Genomic DNA, 23284 nt, shown 5'->3' with positions numbered 1-23284 from the left:
TGCCATTTTTACAAACCTTTCCTCCTACTCAGAAGCTTCCATTTCGACCAATTTCTGGCAGAAAAATTACTCTAAACACACTTATTTTAGTTCCAAAAGTGATAATTGACATGTAATAGTCATTTACAGTCAAAAGAGAAAACGTTAAAAAATGGCAATTTCTGACCATCTGGAGAAAGATCGAAAGGTCCGGGGTCATATTATTTCATCAAAAAATATTTTTTTTAACTGTTGAAAAAATTATTCAAAATGTCAAATGGATTGTGCCTCATGTTGAATAACCACTTTTTAAAGCCTCACAGGGTCCAAAATTGCCATTTTTACAGACTTTTCCTTCTACTCAGACGCTTCTATTTCAACCAATTTCGGTCAGAAAAATGACTCTAAACAAACTTATTTTAGTTTCAAAAGTGATAATTCACATTCAATATTCATTTACAGTCAAAAAAGAAAACCTTAAAAAATTGACCATTTCTGACCATCTGGAGAAAGTTCGACAGGTCCAGGGTCCTCGTTTTTCACAAAAAAAACTTGATTTTTTCATCTGTTGAAAAAGTGATTCAAAATGTCAAATGGATTGTGCCTCATGTTGAATAACTACTTTTTAAAGCCTCACAGTGACCAACATTGCCATTTTTACAGACTTTTCCTCCTACTCAGAAGCTGATATTTCGACTAATATCTGGCAGCAAAATGACTCTAAACACATTTATTTTAGTTCCAAAAGTGATTTTTCACATTTAATAGTCATTTATAGTCAAAAGAGAAAACAATAAAAAAATAACCATTAATGACCATCTGGAGAAAGTTCGACAGGTCCAGGGTCCTCGTTTTTCACAAAAAAAACTTGATTTTTTCATCTGTTGAAAAAATTATTCAAAATGTCAAATGGATTGTGCCTCAAGTTGAATAACCACTTTTTAAAGCCACACAGTGACCAAAATTGCCATTTTTACAGACTTTCCTCCTACTCAGAAGCTTCTATTTCGACCAATTTCTGGTAGAAAAATTACTCTAAACAAACTTATTTTAGTTCCAAAAGTGATGATTCACATTTAATAGTCATTTACAGTCAAAAGAGAAAACATTAAAAAATTACCATTTCTGACCATCTGGAGAAAGTTCGACAGGTCCGGAGTAATCGTTTTTCATCAAAAAATAGATTTTTTCAACTGTAGAAAAAATTATTCAAAATGTCAATTGCATTGTGCTTCAAGTTGAATAACCACTTTTTAAAGCCCCACATTGACCAAAATTGCCATTTTTACAAACCTTTCCTCCTACTCAGAAGCTTCTATTTCGAGCAATTTCTGGCAGAAAAATTACTCTAAACACACTTATTTTAGTTCCAAAAGTGATAATTGACATTTAATAGTCATTTACAGTCAAAAGAGAAAATGTTAAAAAATGGCAATTTCTGACCATCTGGAGAAAGATCGAAAGGTGCGGGGTCATCTTATTTCATCAAAAAATATTTTTTTTAACTGTTGAAAAAATTATTCAAAATGTCAAATGGATTGTGCCTCATGTTGAATAACCACTTTTTAAAGCCTCACAGGGTCCAAAATTGCCATTTTTACAGACTTTTCCTTCTACTCAGGCGCTTCTATTTCAACCAATTTCGGTCAGAAAAATGACTCTAAACAAACTTATTTTAGTTTCAAAAGTGATAATTCACATTCAATATTCATTTACAGTCAAAAGAGAAAACCTTAAAAAATGACCATTTCTGACCATCTGGAGAAAGTTAGAATGTCCGGGGTCATCGTTTTTCATCAAAAAATTGATTTTTTTCAACTGTTGAAAAAGTGATTCAAAATGTCAATTGGATTGTGCCTCAAGTTGACTAACCACTTTGTAAAGCCCCACAGTGAAAAAATTGCCATTTTTACAGACTTTTCCTCCTACTCAGAAGCTTCTATTTCAACTAATATCTGGCAGCAAAATGACTCTAAACACATTTATTTTAGTTCCAAAAGTGATATTTCACATTTAATAGTCATTTATAGTCAAAAGAGAAAACATTAAAAAAATAACCATTAATGACCATCTGGAGAAAGTTCGACAGGTCCAGGGTCCTCGTTTTTCACAAAAAAAAACTTGACTTTGTCATCTGTTGAAAAAGTGATTCAAAATGTCAAATGGATTGTGCCTCATGTTGAATAACTACTTTTTAAAGCCTCACAGTGACCAACATTGCCATTTTTACAGACTTTTCCTCCTACTCAGAAGCTTCTATTTCGACCAATTTCTGGCAGAAAAAAGACCCTAAACAGACTTATTTTAGTTCCAAAAGTGATAATTCACATTTAATAGTCATTTACAGTCAAAAGAGAAAACATTAAAAAATGGCAATTTCTGACCATCTGGAGAAAGATCGAAAGGTCCGGGGTCATCTTATTTCATCCAAAAATAAGTTTTTTAACTGTTGAAAAAATTATTCAAAATGTCAAATGGATTGTGCCTCATGTTGAATAACCACTTTTTAAAGCCTCACAGGGTCCAAAATTGCCATTTTTACAGACTTTTCCTTCTACTCAGACGCTTCTATTTCAACCAATTTCGGTCAGAAAAATGACTCTAAACAAACTTATTTTAGTTTCAAAAGTGATAATTCACATTCAATATTCATTTACAGTCAAAAGAGAAAACCTTAAAAAATGACCATTTCTGACCATCTGGAGAAAGTTCGACAGGTCCAGGGTCCTCGTTTTTCACAAAAAAAACTTGATTTTTTCATCTGTTGAAAAAGTGATTCAAAATGTCAAATGGATTGTGCCTCATGTTGAATAACTACTTTTTAAAGCCTCACAGTGACCAACATTGCCATTTTTACAGACTTTTCCTCCTACTCAGAAGCTGATATTTCGACTAATATCTGGCAGCAAAATGACTCTAAACACATTTATTTTAGTTCCAAAAGTGATATTTCACATTTAATAGTCATTTATAGTCAAAAGAGAAAACATTAAAAAAATAACCATTAATGACCATCTGGAGAAAGTTCGACAGGTCCAGGGTCCTCGTTTTTCACAAAAAAACTTGATTTTTTCATCTGTTGAAAAAGTGATTCAAAATTTCAAATGGATTGTGCCTCATGTTGAATAACTACTTTTTAAAGCCTCACAGTGACCAACATTGCCATTTTTACAGACTTTTCCTCCTACTCAGAAGCTTCTATTTCGACCAATTTCTGGCAGAAAAATGACCCTAAACAGACTTATTTTAGTCCCAAAAGTGATAATTCACATTTAATAGTCATTTACAGTCAAAAGAGAAAACATTAAAAAATTACCATTTCTGACCATCTGGAGAAAGCTCGACAGATCGTTTTTCATCAAAAAATTGATTTTTTCAACTGTTGAAAAAGTGATTCAAAATGTCAAATGGATTGTGCCTCATTTTGAATAACTACTTTTTAAAGCCTCACAGTGACCAACATTGCCATTTTTACAGACTTTTCCTCCTAAGAAGCTTCCATTTCGACCAATTTCTGGTAGAAAAATTACTCTAAACAAACTTATTTTAGTTCCAAAAGTGATGATTCACATCTAATAGTCATTTACAGTCAAAAGAGAAAACATTAAAAAATGACCATTTCTGACCATCTGGAGAAAGTTCGACAGGTCCGGAGTAATCGTTTTTCATCAAAAAATAGATTTTTTCAACTGTAGAAAAATATATTCAAAATGTCAATTGCATTGTGCTTCAAGTTGAATAACCACTTTTTAAAGCCCCACATTGACCAAAATTGCCATTTTTACAAACCTTTCCTCCTACTCAGAAGCTTCTATTTCGACCAATTTCTGGCAGAAAAATTACTCTAAACACACTTATTTTAGTTCCAAAAGTGATAATTGACATTTAATAGTCATTTACAGTCAAAAGAGAAAACGTTAAAAAATGGCAATTTCTGACCATCTGGAGAAAGATCGAAAGGTCCGGGGTCATATTATTTCATCAAAAAAATTTTTTTTTAACTGTTGAAAAAATTATTCAAAATGTCAAATGGATTGTGCCTCGTGTTGAATAACCACTTTTTAAAGCCTCACAGGGTCCAAAATTGCCATTTTTACAGACTTTTCCTTCTACTCAGACGCTTCTATTTCAACCAATTTCGATCAGAAAAATGACTCTAAACAAACTTATTTTAGTTTCAAAAGTGATAATTCACATTCAATATTCATTTACAGTCAAAAGAGAAAACCTTAAAAAATGACCATTTCTGACCATCTGGAGAAAGCTCGACAGATCGTTTTTCATCAAAAAATAGATTTTTTCAACTGTTGAAAAAATTATTCAAAATGTCAAATGGATTGTGCCTCAAGTTGAATAACCACTTTTTAAAGCCACGCAGTGACCAAAATTGCCATTTTTACAGACTTTCCTCCTACTCAGAAGCTTCAATTTCGACCAATTTCTGGTAGAAAAATTACTCTAAACAAACTTATTTTAGTTCCAAAAGGGATGATTCACATTTAATAGTCATTTACAGTCAAAAGAGAAAACATTAAAAAATGACCATTTCTGACCATCTGGAGAAAGTTCGACAGGTCCGGAGTAATCGTTTTTCATCAAAAAATAGATTTTTTCAAGTGTAGAAAAAATTATTCAAAATGTCAATTGCATTGTGCTTCAAGTTGAATAACCACTTTTTAAAGCTCCACATTGACCAAAATTGCCATTTTTACAAACCTTTCCTCCTACTCAGAAGCTTCTATTTCGACCAATTTCTGGCAGAAAAATTACTCTAAACACACTTATTTTAGTTCCAAAAGTGATAATTGACATTTAATAGTCATTTACAGTCAAAAGAGAAATCGTTAAAAAATGGCAATTTCTGACCATCTGGAGAAAGATCGAAAGGTCCGGGGTCATCTTATTTCATCCAAAAATATTTTTTTGAACTGTTGAAAAAATTATTCAAAATGTCAAATGGATTGTGCCTCATGTTGAATAACCACTTTTTAAAGCCTCACAGGGTCCAAAATTGCCATTTTTACAGACTTTTCCTTCTACTCAGACGCTTCTATTTCAACCAATTTCGGTCAGAAAAATGACTCTAAACAAACTTATTTTAGTTTCAAAAGTGATAATTCACATTCAATATTCATTGACAGTCAAAAGAGAAAACCTTAAAAAATGACCATTTCTGACCATCTGGAGAAAGTTAGAATGTCCGGGGTCATCGTTTTTCATCAAAAAATTGATTTTTTTCAACTGTTGAAAAAGTGATTCAAAATGTCAATTGGATTGTGCCTCAAGTTGACTAACCACTTTGTAAAGCCCCACAGTGAAAATATTGCCATTTTTACAGACTTTTCCTCCTACTCAGAAGCTTCTATTTCAACTAATATCTGGCAGCAAAATGACTCTAAACACATTTATTTTAGTTCCAAAAGTGATATTTCACATTTAATAGTCATTTATAGTCAAAAGAGAAAAAATAAAAAAAATAACCATTAATGACCATCTGGAGAAAGTTCGACAGGTCCAGGGTCCTCTTTTTTCACAAAAAAAACACTTGATTTTTTCATCTGTTGAAAAAGTGATTCAAAATGTCAAATGGATTGTGCCTCTTGTTGAATAACTACTTTTTAAAGCCTCACAGTGACCAACATTGCCATTTTTACAGACTTTTCCTCCTACTCAGAAGCTTCTATTTCGACCAATTTCTGGCAGAAAAATGACCCTAAACAGACTTATTTTAGTTCCAAAAGTGATAATTCACATTTAATATTCATGTACAGTCAAAAGAGAAAACCTTAAAAAATGACCATTTCTGACCATCTGGAGAAAGTTTGATAGGTCCAGGGTCATCGATTTTTCATCAAAAAATTGATTTTTTCTACTGTTGAAAAAATTATTCAAAATATCAAATGGATTGTGCTTCAAGTTGAATAACCACTTTTTAAAGCCCCACATTGACCAAAATTGCCATTTTTACAAACCTTTCCTCCTACTCAGAAGCTTCTATTTCGACCAATTTCTGGCAGAAATATTACTCTAAACACACTTATTTTAGTTCTAAAAGTGATAATTGACATTTAATAGTCATTTACAGTCAAAAGAGAAAACGTTAAAAAATGGCAATTTCTGACCATCTGGAGAAAGATCGAAAGCTCCGGGGTCATATTATTTCATCAAAAAAATTTTTTTTTAACTGTTGAAAAAATTATTCAAAATGTCAAATGGATTGTGCCTCATGTTGAATAACCACTTTTTAAAGCCTCACAGGGTCCAAAATTGCAATTTTTACAGACTTTTCCTTCTACTCAGACGCTTCTATTTCAACCAATTTCGGTCAGAAAAATGACTCGAAACAAACTTATTTTAGTTTCAAAAGTGATATTTCACATTCAATATTCATTTACAGTCAAAAGAGAAAACCTTAAAAAAATAACCATTAATGACCATCTGGAGAAAGTTCGACAGGTCCAGGGTCCTCGTTTTTCACAAAAAAAACTTGATTTTTTCATCTGTTGAAAAAGTGATTCAAAATGTCAAATGGATTGTGCCTCATGTTGAATAACTACTTTTTAAAGCCTCACAGTGACCAACATTGCCATTTTTACAGACTTTTCCTCCTACTCAGAAGCTTCTATTTCGACCAATTTCTGGCAGAAAAATGACCCTAAACAGACTTATTTTAGTCCCAAAAGTGATAATTCACATTTAATAGTCATTTACAGTCAAAAGAGAAAACATTAAAAAATTACCATTTCTGACCATCTGGAGAAAGCTCGACAGATCGTTTTTCATCAAAAAATTGATTTTTTCAACTGTTGAAAAAATTATTCAAAATGTCAAATGGATTGTGCCTCAAGTTGACTAACCACTTTTTAAAGCCACACAGTGACCAAAATTGCCATTTTTACAGACTTTCCTCCTACTCAGAAGCTTCCATTTCGACCAATTTCTGGTAGAAAAATTACTCTAAACAAACTTATTTTAGTTCCAAAAGTGATGATTCACATTTAATAGTCATTTACAGTCAAAAGAGAAAACATTAAAAAATGACCATTTCTGACCATCTGGAGAAAGTTCGACAGGTCCGGAGTAATCGTTTTTCATCACAAAATAGATATTTTTAACTGTAGAAAAAATTATTCAAAATGTCGATTGCATTGTGCTTCAAGTTGAATAACCACTTTTTAAAGCCCCACATTGACCAAAATTGCCATTTTTACAAGCCTTTCCTCCTACTCAGAAGCTTCTATTTCGACCAATTTCTGGCAGAAAAATTACTCTAAACACACTTATTTTAGTTCCAAAAGTGATAATTGACATTTAATAGTCATTTACAGTCAAAAGAGAAAACGTTAAAAAATGGCAATTTCTGATCATCTGGAGAAAGATCGAAAGGTCCGGGGTCATCTTATTTCATCACAAAAAAACTTTTTTTAACTGTAGAAAAAATTATTCAAAATGTCAAATGGATTGTGCCTCATGTTGAATAACCACTTTTTAAAGCCTCACAGGGTCCAAAATTGCCATTTTTACAGACTTTTCCTTCTACTCAGACGCTTCTATTTCAACCAATTTCGGTCAGAAAAATGACTCTAAACAAACTTATTTTAGTTTCAAAAGTGATAATTCACATTCAATATTCATTTACAGTCAAAAGAGAAAACCTTAAAAAATGACCATTTCTGACCATCTGGAGAAAGTTCGACAGGTCCAGGGTCCTCGTTTTTCACAAAAAAAACTTGATTTTTTCATCTGTTGAAAAAGTGATTCAAAATGTCAAATGGATTGTGCCTCATGTTGAATAACTACTTTTTAAAGCCTCACAGTGACCAACATTGCCATTTTTACAGACTTTTCCTCCTACTCAGAAGCTGATATTGCGACTAATATCTGGCAGCAAAATGACTCTAAACACATTTATTTTAGTTCCAAAAGTGATACTTCACATTTAATAGTCATTTATAGTCAAAAGAGAAAACATTAAAAAAATAACCATTAATGACCATCTGGAGAAAGTTCGACAGGTCCAGGGTCCTCGTTTTTCACAAAAAAAAACTTGATTTTTTCATCTGTTGAAAAAGTGATATAAAATGTCAAATGGATTGTGCCTCATGTTGAATAACTACTTTTTAAAGCCTCACAGTGTCCAACATTGCCATTTTTACAGACTTTTCCTCCTACTCAGAAGCTTCTATTTCGACCAATTTCAGGCAGAAAAATGACCCTAAACAGACTTATTTTAGTCCCAAAAGTGATAATTCACATTTAATAGTCATTTACAGTCAAAAGAGAAAACATTAAAAAATTACCATTTCTGACCATCTGGAGAAAGCTCGACAGATCGTTTTTCATCAAAAAATTGATTTTTTCAACTGTTGAAAAAATTATTCAAAATGTCAAATGGATTGTGCCTCAAGTTGACTAACCACTTTTTAAAGCCACACAGTGACCAAAATTGCCATTTTTACAGACTTTCCTCCTACTCAGAAGCTTCCATTTCGACCAATTTCTGGTAGAAAAATTACTCTAAACAAACTTATTTTAGTTCCAAAAGTGATGATTCACATTTAATAGTCATTTACAGTCAAAAGAGAAAACATTAAAAAATGACCATTTCTGACCATCTGGAGAAAGTTCGACAGGTCCGGAGTAATCGTTTTTCATCACAAAATAGATATTTTTAACTGTAGAAAAAATTATTCAAAATGTCGATTGCATTGTGCTTCAAGTTGAATAACCACTTTTTAAAGCCCCACATTGACCAAAATTGCCATTTTTACAAGCCTTTCCTCCTACTCAGAAGCTTCTATTTCGACCAATTTCTGGCAGAAAAATTACTCTAAACACACTTATTTTAGTTCCAAAAGTGATAATTGACATTTAATAGTCATTTACAGTCAAAAGAGAAAACGTTAAAAAATGGCAATTTCTGATCATCTGGAGAAAGATCGAAAGGTCCGGGGTCATCTTATTTCATCACAAAAAAACTTTTTTTAACTGTTGAAAAAATTATTCAAAATGTCAAATGGATTGTGCCTCATGTTGAATAACCACTTTTTAAAGCCTCACAGGGTCCAAAATTGCCATTTTTACAGACTTTTCCTTCTACTCAGACGCTTCTATTTCAACCAATTTCGGTCAGAAAAATGACTCTAAACAAACTTATTTTAGTTTCAAAAGTGATAATTCACATTCAATATTCATTTACAGTCAAAAGAGAAAACCTTAAAAAATGACCATTTCTGACCATCTGGAGAAAGTTCGACAGGTCCAGGGTCCTCGTTTTTCACAAAAAAAACTTGATTTTTTCATCTGTTGAAAAAGTGATTCAAAATGTCAAATGGATTGTGCCTCATGTTGAATAACTACTTTTTAAAGCCTCACAGTGACCAACATTGCCATTTTTACAGACTTTTCCTCCTACTCAGAAGCTGATATTTCGACTAATATCTGGCAGCAAAATGACTCTAAACACATTTATTTTAGTTCCAAAAGTGATACTTCACATTTAATAGTCATTTATAGTCAAAAGAGAAAACATTAAAAAAATAACCATTAATGACCATCTGGAGAAAGTTCGACAGGTCCAGGGTCCTCGTTTTTCACAAAAAAAAACTTGATTTTTTCATCTGTTGAAAAAGTGATATAAAATGTCAAATGGATTGTGCCTCATGTTGAATAACTACTTTTTAAAGCCTCACAGTGTCCAACATTGCCATTTTTACAGACTTTTCCTCCTACTCAGAAGCTTCTATTTCGACCAATTTCTGGCAGAAAAATGACCCTAAACAGACTTATTTTAGTCCCAAAAGTGATAATTCACATTTAATAGTCATTTACAGTCAAAAGAGAAAACATTAAAAAATTACCATTTCTGACCATCTGGAGAAAGCTCGACAGATCGTTTTTCATCAAAAAATAGATTTTTTCAACTGTTGAAAAAATTATTCAAAATGTCAAATGGATTGTGCCTCAAGTTGAATAACCACTTTTTAAAGCCACACAGTGACCAAAATTGCCATTTTTACAGACTTTCCTCCTACTCAGAAGCTTCAATTTCGACCAATTTCTGGTAGAAAAATTACTCTAACAAACTTATTTTACTTCCAACAGTGATGATTCACATTTAATAGTCATTTACAGTCAAAAGAGAAAACATTAAAAAATGACCATTTCTGACCATCTGGAGAAAGTTCGACAGGTCCGGAGTAATCGTTTTTCATCAAAAAATAGATTTTTTCAACTCTAGAAAAAACTATTCAAAATGTCAATTGCATTGTGCTTCAAGTTGAATAACCACTTTTTAAAGCCCCACATTGACCAAATTTGCCATTTTTAAAACCTTTCCTCCTACTCAGAAGCTTCCATTTCGACCAATTTCTGGCAGAAAAATTACTCTAAACACACTTATTTTAGTTCCAAAAGTGATAATTGACATTTAATAGTCATTTACAGTCAAAAGAGAAAACGTTAAAAAATGGCAATTTCTGACCATCTGGAGAAAGATCGAAAGGTCCGGGGTCATCTTATTTCATCAAAAAATATTTTTTTTAACTGTTGAAAAAATTATTCAAAATGTCAAATGGATTGTGCCTCATGTTGAATAACCACTTTTTAAAGCCTCACAGGGTCCAAAATTGCCATTTTTACAGACTTTTCCTTCTACTCAGACGCTTCTATTTCAACCAATTTCGGTCAGAAAAATGACTCTAAACAAACTTAGTTTAGTTTCAAAAGTGATAATTCACATTCAATATTCATTTACAGTCAAAAGAGAAAACCTTAAAAAATGACCATTTCTGACCATCTGGAGAAAGTTAGAATGTTCGGGGTCATCGTTTTTCATCAAAAAATTGATTTTTTTCAAATGTTGAAAAAGTGATTCAAAATGTCAATTGGATTGTGCCTCAAGTTGACTAACCACTTTGTAAAGCCCCACAGTGAAAAAATTGCCATTTTTACAGACTTTTCCTCCTACTCAGAAGCTTCTATTTCGACTAATATCTGGCAGCAAAATGATTCTAAACACATTTATTTTAGTTCCAAAAGTGATATTTCACATTTAATAGTCATTTATAGTCAAAAGAGAAAACATTAAAAAAATAACCATTAATGACCATCTGGAGAAAGTTTGACAGGTCCAGGGTCCTCGTTTTTCACAAAAAAAACTTGATTTTTTCATCTGTTGAAAAAGTGATTCAAAATGTCAAATGGATTGTGCCTCATGTTGAATAACTACTTTTTAAAGCCTCACAGTGACCAACATTGCCATTTTTACAGACTTTTCCTCCTACTTAGAAGCTTCTATTTCGACCAATTTCTGGCAGAAAAATTACTCTAAACACACTTATTTTAGTTCCAAAAGTGATAATTCACATTTAATATTCATTTACAGTCAAACGAGAAAACATAAAAAAAAATGACAATTTCTGACCATCTGGAGAAAGTTAGACATGTCCGGGGTCATCGTTTTTCATCAAAAAATGGATTTTTTCAACTGTTGAAAAAGTGATTCAAAATGTCAATTGGATTGTGCCTCAAGTTGACTAACCACTTTGTAAAGCCCCACAGTGAAAAAATTGCCATTTTTACAGACTTTTCCTCCTACTCCGAAGCTTCTATTTCAACTAATATCTCGCAGCAAAATGACTCTAAACACATTTATTTTAGTTCCAAAAGTGATATTTCACATTTAATAGTCATTTATAGTCAAAAGAGAAAACATTGAAAAAAAATAACCATTAATGACCATCTGGAAAAAGTTCGACAGGTCCAGGGTCTTCGTTTTTCACAAAAACAAAACTTGATTTTTTCATCTGTTGAAAAAGTGATTCAAAATGTCAAATGGATTGTGCCTCATGTTGAATAACTACTTTTTAAAGCCTCACAGTGACTAACATTGCCATTTTTACAGACTTTTCCTCCTACTCAGAAGCTTCTATTTCGACCAATTTCTGGCAGAAAAATGACCCTAAACAGACTTATTTTAGTTCCAAAAGTGATAATTCACATTTAATAGTCATTTACAGTCAAAAGAGAAAACATTAAAAAATGTACCATTTCTGACCATCTGGAGAAAGCCGGACAGGTCGGGGTCATCGTTTTTCATCAAAAAATTGATTTTTTCAACTGTTGAAAAAATGATTACAAAATGTCATAAGGATTGTGCCTCATGTTGAATAACTACTTTTTAAAGCCTCACAGTGACCAACATTGCCATTTTTACAGACTTTTCCTCCTACTCAGAAGCTTCTATTTCGACCAATTTCTGGTAGAAAAATTACTCTAAACACACTTATTTTAGTTCCAAAAGTGATAATTCACATTTAATATTCATTTACATTCAAACGAGAAAACATAAAAAAATGACCATTTCTGACCATCTGGAGAAAGTTAGAATGTCCAGGGTCATCGTTTTTCATCAAAAAATTGATTTTTTCAACTGTTGAAAAAGTGATTCAAAATGTCAATTGGATTGTGCCTCAAGTTGACTAACCACTTTGTAAAGCCCCACAGTGAAAAAATTGCCATTTTTACAAACTTTTCCTCCTACTCAGAAGCTTCTATTTCGACCAATTTCTGGCAGAAAAATGACCCTAAACAGACTTATTTTAGTTCCAAAAGTGATAATTCACATTTAATAGTCATTTACAGTCAAAAGAGAAAACATTAAAAAATTACCATTTCTGACCATCTGGAGAAAGCTCGACAGATCGTTTTTCATCAAAAAATTGATTTTTTCAACTGTTGAAAAAATTATTCAAACTGTCAAAAGGATTGTGCCTCAAGTTGAATAACCACTTTTTAAAGCCACACAGTGACCAAAATTGCCATTTTTACAGACTTTCCTCCTACTCAGAAGCTTCCATTTCGACCAATTTCTGGCAGAAAAATGACCCTAAACAGACTTATTTTAGTTCCAAAAGTGATAATTCACATTTAATAGTCATTTACAGTCAAAAGAGAAAACATTAAAAAATGACCATTTCTGACCATCTGGAGAAAGTTCGACAGGTCCGGAGTAATCGTTTTTCATCAAAAAATAGATTTTTTCAACTGTAGAAAAAATTATTCAAAATGTCAATTGCATTGTGCTTCAAGTTGAATAACCACTTTTTAAAGCCCCACATTGACCAAAATTGCCATTTTTACAAACCTTTCCTCCTACTCAGAAGCTTCCATTTCGACCAATTTCTGGCAGAAAAATTACTCTAAACACACTTATTTTAGTTCCAAAAGTGATAATTGACATGTAATAGTCATTTACAGTCAAAAGAGAAAACGTTAAAAAATGGCAATTTCTGACCATCTGGAGAAAGATCGAAAGGTCCGGGGTCATATTATTTCATCAAAAAATATTTTTTTTAACTGTTGAAAAAATTATTCAAAATGTCAAATGGATTGTGCCTCATGTTGAATAACCACTTTTTAAAGCCTCACAGGGTCCAAAATTGCCATTTTTACAGACTTTTCCTTCTACTCAGACGCTTCTATTTCAACCAATTTCGGTCAGAAAAATGACTCTAAACAAACTTATTTTAGTTTCAAAAGTGATAATTCACATTCAATATTCATTTACAGTCAAAAAAGAAAACCTTAAAAAATGACCATTTCTGACCATCTGGAGAAAGTTCGACAGGTCCAGGGTCCTCGTTTTTCACAAAAAAAACTTGATTTTTTCATCTGTTGAAAAAGTGATTCAAAATGTCAAATGGATTGTGCCTCATGTTGAATAACTACTTTTTAAAGCCTCACAGTGACCAACATTGCCATTTTTACAGACTTTTCCTCCTACTCAGAAGCTGATATTTCGACTAATATCTGGCAGCAAAATGACTCTAAACACATTTATTTTAGTTCCAAAAGTGATTTTTCACATTTAATAGTCATTTATAGTCAAAAGAGAAAACAATAAAAAAATAACCATTAATGACCATCTGGAGAAAGTTCGACAGGTCCAGGGTCCTCGTTTTTCACAAAAAAACTTGATTTTTTCATCTGTTGAAAAAGTGATATAAAATGTCAAATGGATTGTGCCTCATGTTGAATAACTACTTTTTAAAGCCTCACAGTGTCCAACATTGCCATTTTTACAGACTTTTCCTCCTACTCAGAAGCTTCTATTTCGACCAATTTCTGGCAGAAAAATGACCCTAAACAGACTTATTTTAGTTCCAAAAGTGATAATTCACATTTAATAGTCATTTACAGTCAAAAGAGAAAACATTAAAAAATTACCATTTCTGACCATCTGCAGAAAGCTCGACAGATCGTTTTTTATCAAAAAATTGATTTTTTCAACTGTTGAAAAAATTATTCAAAATGTCAAATGGATTGTGCCTCAAGTTGAATAACCACTTTTTAAAGCCACACAGTGACCAAAATTGCCATTTTTACAGACTTTCCTCCTACTCAGAAGCTTCAATTTCGACCAATTTCTGGTAGAAAAATTACTCTAACAAACTTATTTTACTTCCAACAGTGATGATTCACATTTAATAGTCATTTACAGTCAAAAGAGAAAACATTAAAAAATGACCATTTCTGACCATCTGGAGAAAGTTCGACAGGTCCGGAGTAATCGTTTTTCATCAAAAAATAGATTTTTTCAACTCTAGAAAAAATTATTCAAAATGTCAATTGCATTGTGCTTCAAGTTGAATAACCACTTTTTAAAGCCCCACATTGACCAAAATTGCCATTTTTACAAACCTTTCCTCCTACTCAGAAGCTTCCATTTCGACCAATTTCTGGCAGAAAAATTACTCTAAACACACTTATTTTAGTTCCAAAAGTGATAATTGACATTTAATAGTCATTTACAGTCAAAAGAGAAAACGTTAAAAAATGGCAATTTCTGACCATCTGGAGAAAGATCGAAAGGTCCGGGGTCATATTATTTCATCAAAACATTTTGTTTTTTAACTGTTGAAAAAATTATTCAAAATGTCAAATGGATTGTGCCTCATGTTGAATAACCACTTTTTAAAGCCTCACAGGGTCCAAAATTGCCATTTTTACAGACTTTTCCTTCTAGTCAGACGCTTCTATTTCAACCAATTTCGGTCAGAAAAATTACTCTAAACAAACGTATTTTAGTTTCAAAAGTGATAATTCACATTCAATATTCATTTACAGTCAAAAAAGAAAACCTTAAAAAATGACCATTTCTGACCATCTGGAGAAAGTTCGACAGGTCCAGGGTCCTCGTTTTTCACAAAAAAAACTTGATTTTTTCATCTGTTGAAAAAGTGATTCAAATTGTCAAATGGATTGTGCCTCATGTTGAATAACTACTTTTTAAAGCCTCACAGTGACCAACATTGCCATTTTTACAGACTTTTCCTCCTACTCAGAAGCTGATATTTCGACTAATATCTGGCAGCAAAATGACTCTAAACACATTTATTTTAGTTCCAAAAGTGATTTTTCACATTTAATAGTCATTTATAGTCAAAAGAGAAAACATTAAAAAATAACCATTAATGACCATCTGGAGAAAGTTCGACAGGTCCAGGGTCCTCGTTTTTCACAAAAAAACCTTGATTTTTTCATCTGTTGAAAAAGTGATTCAAAATGTCAAATGGATTGTGCCTCATGTTGAATAACTACTTTTTAAAGCCTCACAGTGACCAACATTGCCATTTTTACAGACTTTTCCTCCTACTCAGAAGCTTCTATTTCGACCAATTTCTGGCAGAAAAATGACCCTAAACAGACTTAATTTTAGTTCCAAAAGTGATAATTCACTTTTAATAGTCTTTTACAGTCAAAAGAGAAAACATTAAAAAATTACCATTTCTGACCATCTGGAGAAAGCTCGACAGATCGTTTTTCATCAAAAAATTGATTTTTTCAACTGTTGAAAAAATTATTCAAAATGTCAAAAGGATTGTGCCTCAAGTTGAATAACCACTTTTTAAAGCCACACAGTGACCAAAATTGCCATTTTTACAGACTTTCCTCCTACTCAGAAGCTTCCATTTCGACCAATTTCTGGTAGAAAATTACTCTAAACAAACTTATTTTAGTTCCAAACGTGATGATTCACATTTAATAGTCATTTACAGTCAAAAGAACAAACATTAAAAATTACCATTTCTGACCATCTGGAGAAAGTTCGACAGGTCCGGAGTAATCGTTTTTCATCAAAAAATAGATTTTTTCAACTGTAGAAAAAATTATTCAAAATGTCAATTGCATTGTGCTTCACGTTGAATAACCACTTTTTAAAGCCCCACATTGGACCAAAATTGCCATTTTTACAAACCTTTCCTCCTACTCAGAAGCTTCTATTTCGACCAATTTCTGGCAGAAAAATTACTCTAAACACACTTATTTTAGTTCCAAAAGTGATAATTGACATTTAATAGTCATTTACAGTCAAAAGAGAAAACGTTTAAAAAATGGCAATTTCTGACCATCTGGAGAAAGATCGAAAGGTCCGGGGTCATCTTATTTCATCAAAAAAAATTTTTTTAACTGTTGAAAAAATTATTCAAAATGTCAAATGGATTGTGCCTCATGTTGAATAACCACTTTTTAAAGGCCTCACAGGGTCCAAAATTGCCATTTTTACAGACTTTTCCTTCTACTCAGACGCTTCTATTTCAACCAATTTCGGTCAGAAAAATGACTCTAAACAAACTTAGTTTAGTTTCAAAAGTGATAATTCACATTCAATATTCATTTACAGTCAAAAGAGAAAACCTTAAAAAATGACCATTTCTGACCATCTGGAGAAAGTTAGAATGTTCGGGGTCATCGTTTTTCATCAAAAAATTGATTTTTTTCAAATGTTGAAAAAGTGATTCAAAATGTCAATTGGATTGTGCCTCAAGTTGACTAACCACTTTGTAAAGCCCCACAGTGAAAAAATTGCCATTTTTACAGACTTTTCCTCCTACTCAGAAGCTTCTATTTCGACTAATATCTGGCAGCAAAATGATTCTAAACACATTTATTTTAGTTCCAAAAGTGATATTTCACATTTAATAGTCATTTATAGTCAAAAGAGAAAACATTAAAAAAATAACCATTAATGACCATCTGGAGAAAGTTTGACAGGTCCAGGGTCCTCGTTTTTCACAAAAAAAACTTGATTTTTTCATCTGTTGAAAAAGTGATTCAAAATGTCAAATGGATTGTGCCTCATGTTGAATAACTACTTTTTAAAGCCTCACAGTGACCAACATTGCCATTTTTACAGACTTTTCCTCCTACTTAGAAGCTTCTATTTCGACCAATTTCTGGCAGAAAAATTACTCTAAACACACTTATTTTAGTTCCAAAAGTGATAATTCACATTTAATATTCATTTACAGTCAAACGAGAAAACATTAAAAAAAATGACAATTTCTGACCATCTGGAGAAAGTTAGACATGTCCGGGGTCATCGTTTTTCATCAAAAAATGGATTTTTCAACTGTTGAAAAAGTGATTCAAAATGTCAATTGGATTGTGCCTCAAGTTGACTAACCACTTTGTAAAGCCCCACAGTGAAAAAATTGCCATTTTTACAGACTTTTCCTCCTACTCCGAAGCTTCTATTTCAACTAATATCTCGCAGCAAAATGACTCTAAACACATTTATTTTAGTTCCAAAAGTGATATTTCACATTTAATAGTCATTTATAGTCAAAAGAGAAAACATTGAAAAAAAATAACCATTAATGACCATCTGGAAAAAGTTCGACAGGTCCAGGGTCTTCGTTTTTCACAAAAACAAAACTTGATTTTTTCATCTGTTGAAAAAGTGATTCAAAATGTCAAATGGATTGTGCCTCATGTTGAATAACTACTTTTTAAAGCCTCACAGTGACTAACATTGCCATTTTTACAGACTTTTCCTCCTACTCAGAAGCTTCTATTTCGACCAATTTCTGGCAGAAAAATGACCCTAAACAGACTTATTTTAGTTCCAAAAGTGATAATTCACATTTAATAGTCATTTACAGTCAAAAGAGAAAACATTAAAAAATGTACCATTTCTGACCATCTGGAGAAAGCCGGACAGGTCGGGGTCATCGTTTTTCATCAAAAAATTGATTTTTTCAACTGTTGAAAAAATGATTAAAAAATGTCATAAGGATTGTGCCTCATGTTGAATAACTACTTTTTAAAGCCTCACAGTGACCCACATTGCCATTTTTACAGACTTTTCCTCCTACTCAGAAGCTTCTATTTCGACCAATTTCTGGTAGAAAAATTACTCTAAACACACTTATTTTAGTTCCAAAAGTGATAATTCACATTTAATATTCATTTACATTCAAACGAGAAAACATAAAAAAATGACCATTTCTGACCATCTGGAGAAAGTTAGAATGTCCGGGGTCATCGTTTTTCATCAAAAAATTGATTTTTTCAACTGTTGAAAAAGTGATTCAAAATGTCAATTGGATTGTGCCTCAAGTTGACTAACCACTTTGTAAAGCCCCACAGTGAAAAAATTGCCATTTTTACAAACTTTTCCTCCTACTCAGAAGCTTCTATTTCGACCAATTTCTGGCAGAAAAATGACCCTAAACAGACTTATTTTAGTTCCAAAAGTGATAATTGACATTTAATAGTCATTTACAGTCAAAAGAGAAAACGTTAAAAAATGGCAATTTCTGACCATCTGGAGAAAGATCGAAAGGTCCGGGGTCATCTTATTTCATCAAAAAATATTTTTTTTAACTGTTGAAAAAATTATTCAAAATGTCAAATGGATTGTGCCTCATGTTGAATAACCACTTTTTAAAGCCTCACAGGGTCCAAAATTGCCATTTTTACAGACTTTTCCTTCTACTCAGACGCTTCTATTTCAACCAATTTCGGTCAGAAAAATGACTCTAAACAAACTTAGTTTAGTTTCAAAAGTGATAATTCACATTCAATATTCATTTACAGTCAAAAGAGAAAACCTTAAAAAATGACCATTTCTGACCATCTGGAGAAAGTTAGAATGTTCGGGGTCATCGTTTTTCATCAAAAAATTGATTTTTTTCAAATGTTGAAAAAGTGATTCAAAATGTCAATTGGATTGTGCCTCAAGTTGACTAACCACTTTGTAAAGCCCCACAGTGAAAAAATTGCCATTTTTACAGACTTTTCCTCCTACTCAGAAGCTTCTATTTCGACTAATATCTGGCAGCAAAATGATTCTAAACACATTTATTTTAGTTCCAAAAGTGATATTTCACATTTAATAGTCATTTATAGTCAAAAGAGAAAACATTAAAAAAATAACCATTAATGACCATCTGGAGAAAGTTTGACAGGTCCAGGGTCCTCGTTTTTCACAAAAAAAACTTGATTTTTTCATCTGTTGAAAAAGTGATTCAAAATGTCAAATGGATTGTGCCTCATGTTGAATAACTACTTTTTAAAGCCTCACAGTGACCAACATTGCCATTTTTACAGACTTTTCCTCCTACTTAGAAGCTTCTATTTCGACCAATTTCTGGCAGAAAAATTACTCTAAACACACTTATTTTAGTTCCAAAAGTGATAATTCACATTTAATATTCATTTACAGTCAAACGAGAAAACATTAAAAAAAATGACAATTTCTGACCATCTGGAGAAAGTTAGACATGTCCGGGGTCATCGTTTTTCATCAAAAAATGGATTTTTTCAACTGTTGAAAAAGTGATTCAAAATGTCAATTGGATTGTGCCTCAAGTTGACTAACCACTTTGTAAAGCCCCACAGTGAAAAAATTGCCATTTTTACAGACTTTTCCTCCTACTCCGAAGCTTCTATTTCAACTAATATCTCGCAGCAAAATGACTCTAAATACATTTATTTTAGTTCCAAAAGTGATATTTCACATTTAATAGTCATTTATAGTCAAAAGAGAAAACATTGAAAAAAAATAACCATTAATGACCATCTGGAAAAAGTTCGACAGGTCCAGGGTCTTCGTTTTTCACAAAAACAAAACTTGATTTTTTCATCTGTTGAAAAAGTGATTCAAAATGTCAAATGGATTGTGCCTCATGTTGAATAACTACTTTTTAAAGCCTCACAGTGACTAACATTGCCATTTTTACAGACTTTTCCTCCTACTCAGAAGCTTCTATTTCGACCAATTTCTGGCAGAAAAATGACCCTAAACAGACTTATTTTAGTTCCAAAAGTGATAATTCACATTTAATAGTCATTTACAGTCAAAAGAGAAAACATTAAAAAATGTACCATTTCTGACCATCTGGAGAAAGCCGGACAGGTCGGGGTCATCGTTTTTCATCAAAAAATTGATTTTTTCAACTGTTGAAAAAATGATTAAAAAATGTCATAAGGATTGTGCCTCATGTTGAATAACTACTTTTTAAAGCCTCACAGTGACCCACATTGCCATTTTTACAGACTTTTCCTCCTACTCAGAAGCTTCTATTTCGAACCAATTTCTGGTAGAAAAATTACTCTAAACACACTTATTTTAGTTCCAAAAGTGATAATTCACATTTAATATTCATTTACATTCAAACGAGAAAACATAAAAAAATGACCATTTCTGACCATCTGGAGAAAGTTAGAATGTCCGGGGTCATCGTTTTTCATCAAAAAATTGATTTTTTCAACTGTTGAAAAAGTGATTCAAAATGTCAATTGGATTGTGCCTCAAGTTGACTAACCACTTTGTAAAGCCCCACAGTGGAAAAAATTGCCATTTTACAAACTTTCCTCCTACTCAGAAGCTTCTATTTCGACCAATTTCTGGCAGAAAAATGACCCTAAACAGACTTATTTTAGTTCCAAAAGTGATAATTCACATTTAATAGTCATTTACAGTCAAAAGAGAAAACATTAAAAATTACCATTTCTGACCATCTGGAGAAAGCTCGACAGATCGTTTTTTATCAAAAAATTGATTTTTTCAACTGTTGAAAAAATTATTCAAACTGTCAAAAGGATTGTGCCTCAAGTTGAATAACCACTTTTAAAGCCACACAGTGACCAAAATTGCCATTTTTACAGACTTTCCTCCTACTCAGAAGCTTCCATTTCGACCAATTTCTGGCAGAAAAATGACCCTAAACAGACTTATTTTAGTTCCAAAAGTGATAATTCACATTTAATAGTCATTTACAGTCAAAAGAGAAAACATTTAAAAAATGACCATTTCTGACCATCTGGAGAAAGTTCGGACAGGTCCGAGTAATCGTTTTTCATCAAAAAATAGATTTTTTCAACTGTAGAAAAAATTATTCAAAATGTCAATTGCATTGTGCTTCAAGTTGAATAACCACTTTTTAAAGCCCCACATTGACCAAAATTGCCATTTTTACAAACCTTTCCTCCTACTCAGAAGCTTCCATTTCGACCAATTTCTGGCAGAAAAATTACTCTAAACACACTTATTTTAGTTCCAAAAGTGATAATTGACATGTAATAGTCATTTACAGTCAAAGAGAAAACGTTAAAAATTGGCAATTTCTGACCATCTGGAGAAAGGATCGAAAGGTCCGGGGTCATATTATTTCATCAAAAAATATTTTTTTAACTGTTGAAAAAATTATTCAAAATGTCAAATGGATTGTGCCTCATGTTGAATAACCACTTTTTAAAGCCTCACAGGGTCCAAAATTGCCATTTTTACAGACTTTTCCTTCTACTCAGACGCTTCTATTTCAACCAATTTCGGTCAGAAAAATGACTCTAAACAAACTTATTTTAGTTTCAAAAGTGATAATTCACATTCAATATTCATTTACAGTCAAAAAAGAAAACCTTAAAAAATGACCATTTCTGACCATCTGGAGAAAGTTCGACAGGTCCAGGGTCCTCGTTTTTCACAAAAAAAAACTTGATTTTTTCATCTGTTGAAAAAGTGATTCAAAATGTCAAATGGATTGTGCCTCATGTTGAATAACTACTTTTTAAAGCCTCACAGTGACCAACATTGCCATTTTTACAGACTTTTCCTCCTACTCAGAAGCTGATATTTCGACTAATATCTGGCAGCAAAATGACTCTAAACACATTTATTTAGTTCCAAAAGTGATTTTTCACATTTAATAGTCATTTATAGTCAAAAGAGAAAACAATAAAAAAATAACCATTAATGACCATCTGGAGAAAGTTCGACAGGTCCAGGGTCCTCGTTTTTCACAAAAAAAACTTGATTTTTTCATCTGTTGAAAAGTGATTCAAAATGTCAAATGGATTGTGCCTCATGTTGAATAACTACTTTTAAAGCCTCACAGTGACCAACATTGCCATTTTTACAGACTTTTCCTCCTACTCAGAAGCTTCTATTTCGACCAATTTCTGGCAGAAAAATGACCCTAAACAGACTTATTTTAGTTCCAAAAAGTGATAATTCACATTTAATAGTCATTTACAGTCAAAAGAGAAAACATAAAAAAATTACCATTTCTGACCATCTGGAGAAAGCTCGACAGATCGTTTTTCATCAAAAAATTGATTTTTTAAACTGTTGAAAAAATTATTCAAAATGTCAAATGGATTGTGCCTCAAGTTGAATAACCACTTTTTAAAGCCACACAGTGACCAAAATTGCCATTTTTACAGACTTTCCTCCTACTCAGAAGCTTCCATTTCGACCAATTTCTGGTAGAAAAATTACTCTAAACAAACTTATTTTAGTTCCAAAAGTGATGATTCACATCTAATAGTCATTTACAGTCAAAAGAGAAAACATTAAAAAATGACCATTTCTGACCATCTGGAGAAGTTCGACAGGTCCGGAGTAATCGTTTTTCATCAAAAAATAGATTTTTTCACTGTAGAAAATATATTCAAAATGTCAATTGCATTGTGCTTCAAGTTGAATAACCACTTTTTAAAGCCCCACATTGACCAAAATTTGCCATTTTTACAAACCTTCCTCCTACTCAGAAGCTTCTATTTCGACCAATTTCTGGCAGAAAAATTACTCTAAACACACTTATTTTAGTTCCAAAAGTGATAATTGACATTTATAGTCATTTACAGTCAAAAGAGAAACGTTAAAAAATGGCAATTTCTGACCATCTGGAGAAAAATCGAAAGGTCCGGGGTCATATTATTTCATCAAAAAAATTTTTTTTTTAACTGTTGAAAAAATGATTCAAAATGTCAAATGGATTGTGCCTCGTGTTGAATAACCACTTTTTAATGCCTCACAGGGTCCACAATTGCCATTTTTATAGACTTTTCCTTCTACTCAGACGCTTCTATTTCAACCAATTTCGATCAGAAAAATGACTCTAAACAAACTTATTTTAGTTTCAAAAGTGATAATTCACATTCAATATTCATTTTACAGTCAAAAGAGAAAACCTTAAAAAATGACCATTTCTGACCATCTGGAGAAAGTTCG

This window comes from Lissotriton helveticus, chromosome 9, assembly GCF_964261635.1.
Source record: "Lissotriton helveticus chromosome 9, aLisHel1.1, whole genome shotgun sequence".
In the NCBI taxonomy this organism is placed as follows: Eukaryota; Metazoa; Chordata; class Amphibia; order Caudata; family Salamandridae; genus Lissotriton; species Lissotriton helveticus.
The sequence above is the reverse complement of the archived record's forward strand: the minus strand, read 5'-3'. Positions refer to the sequence as shown.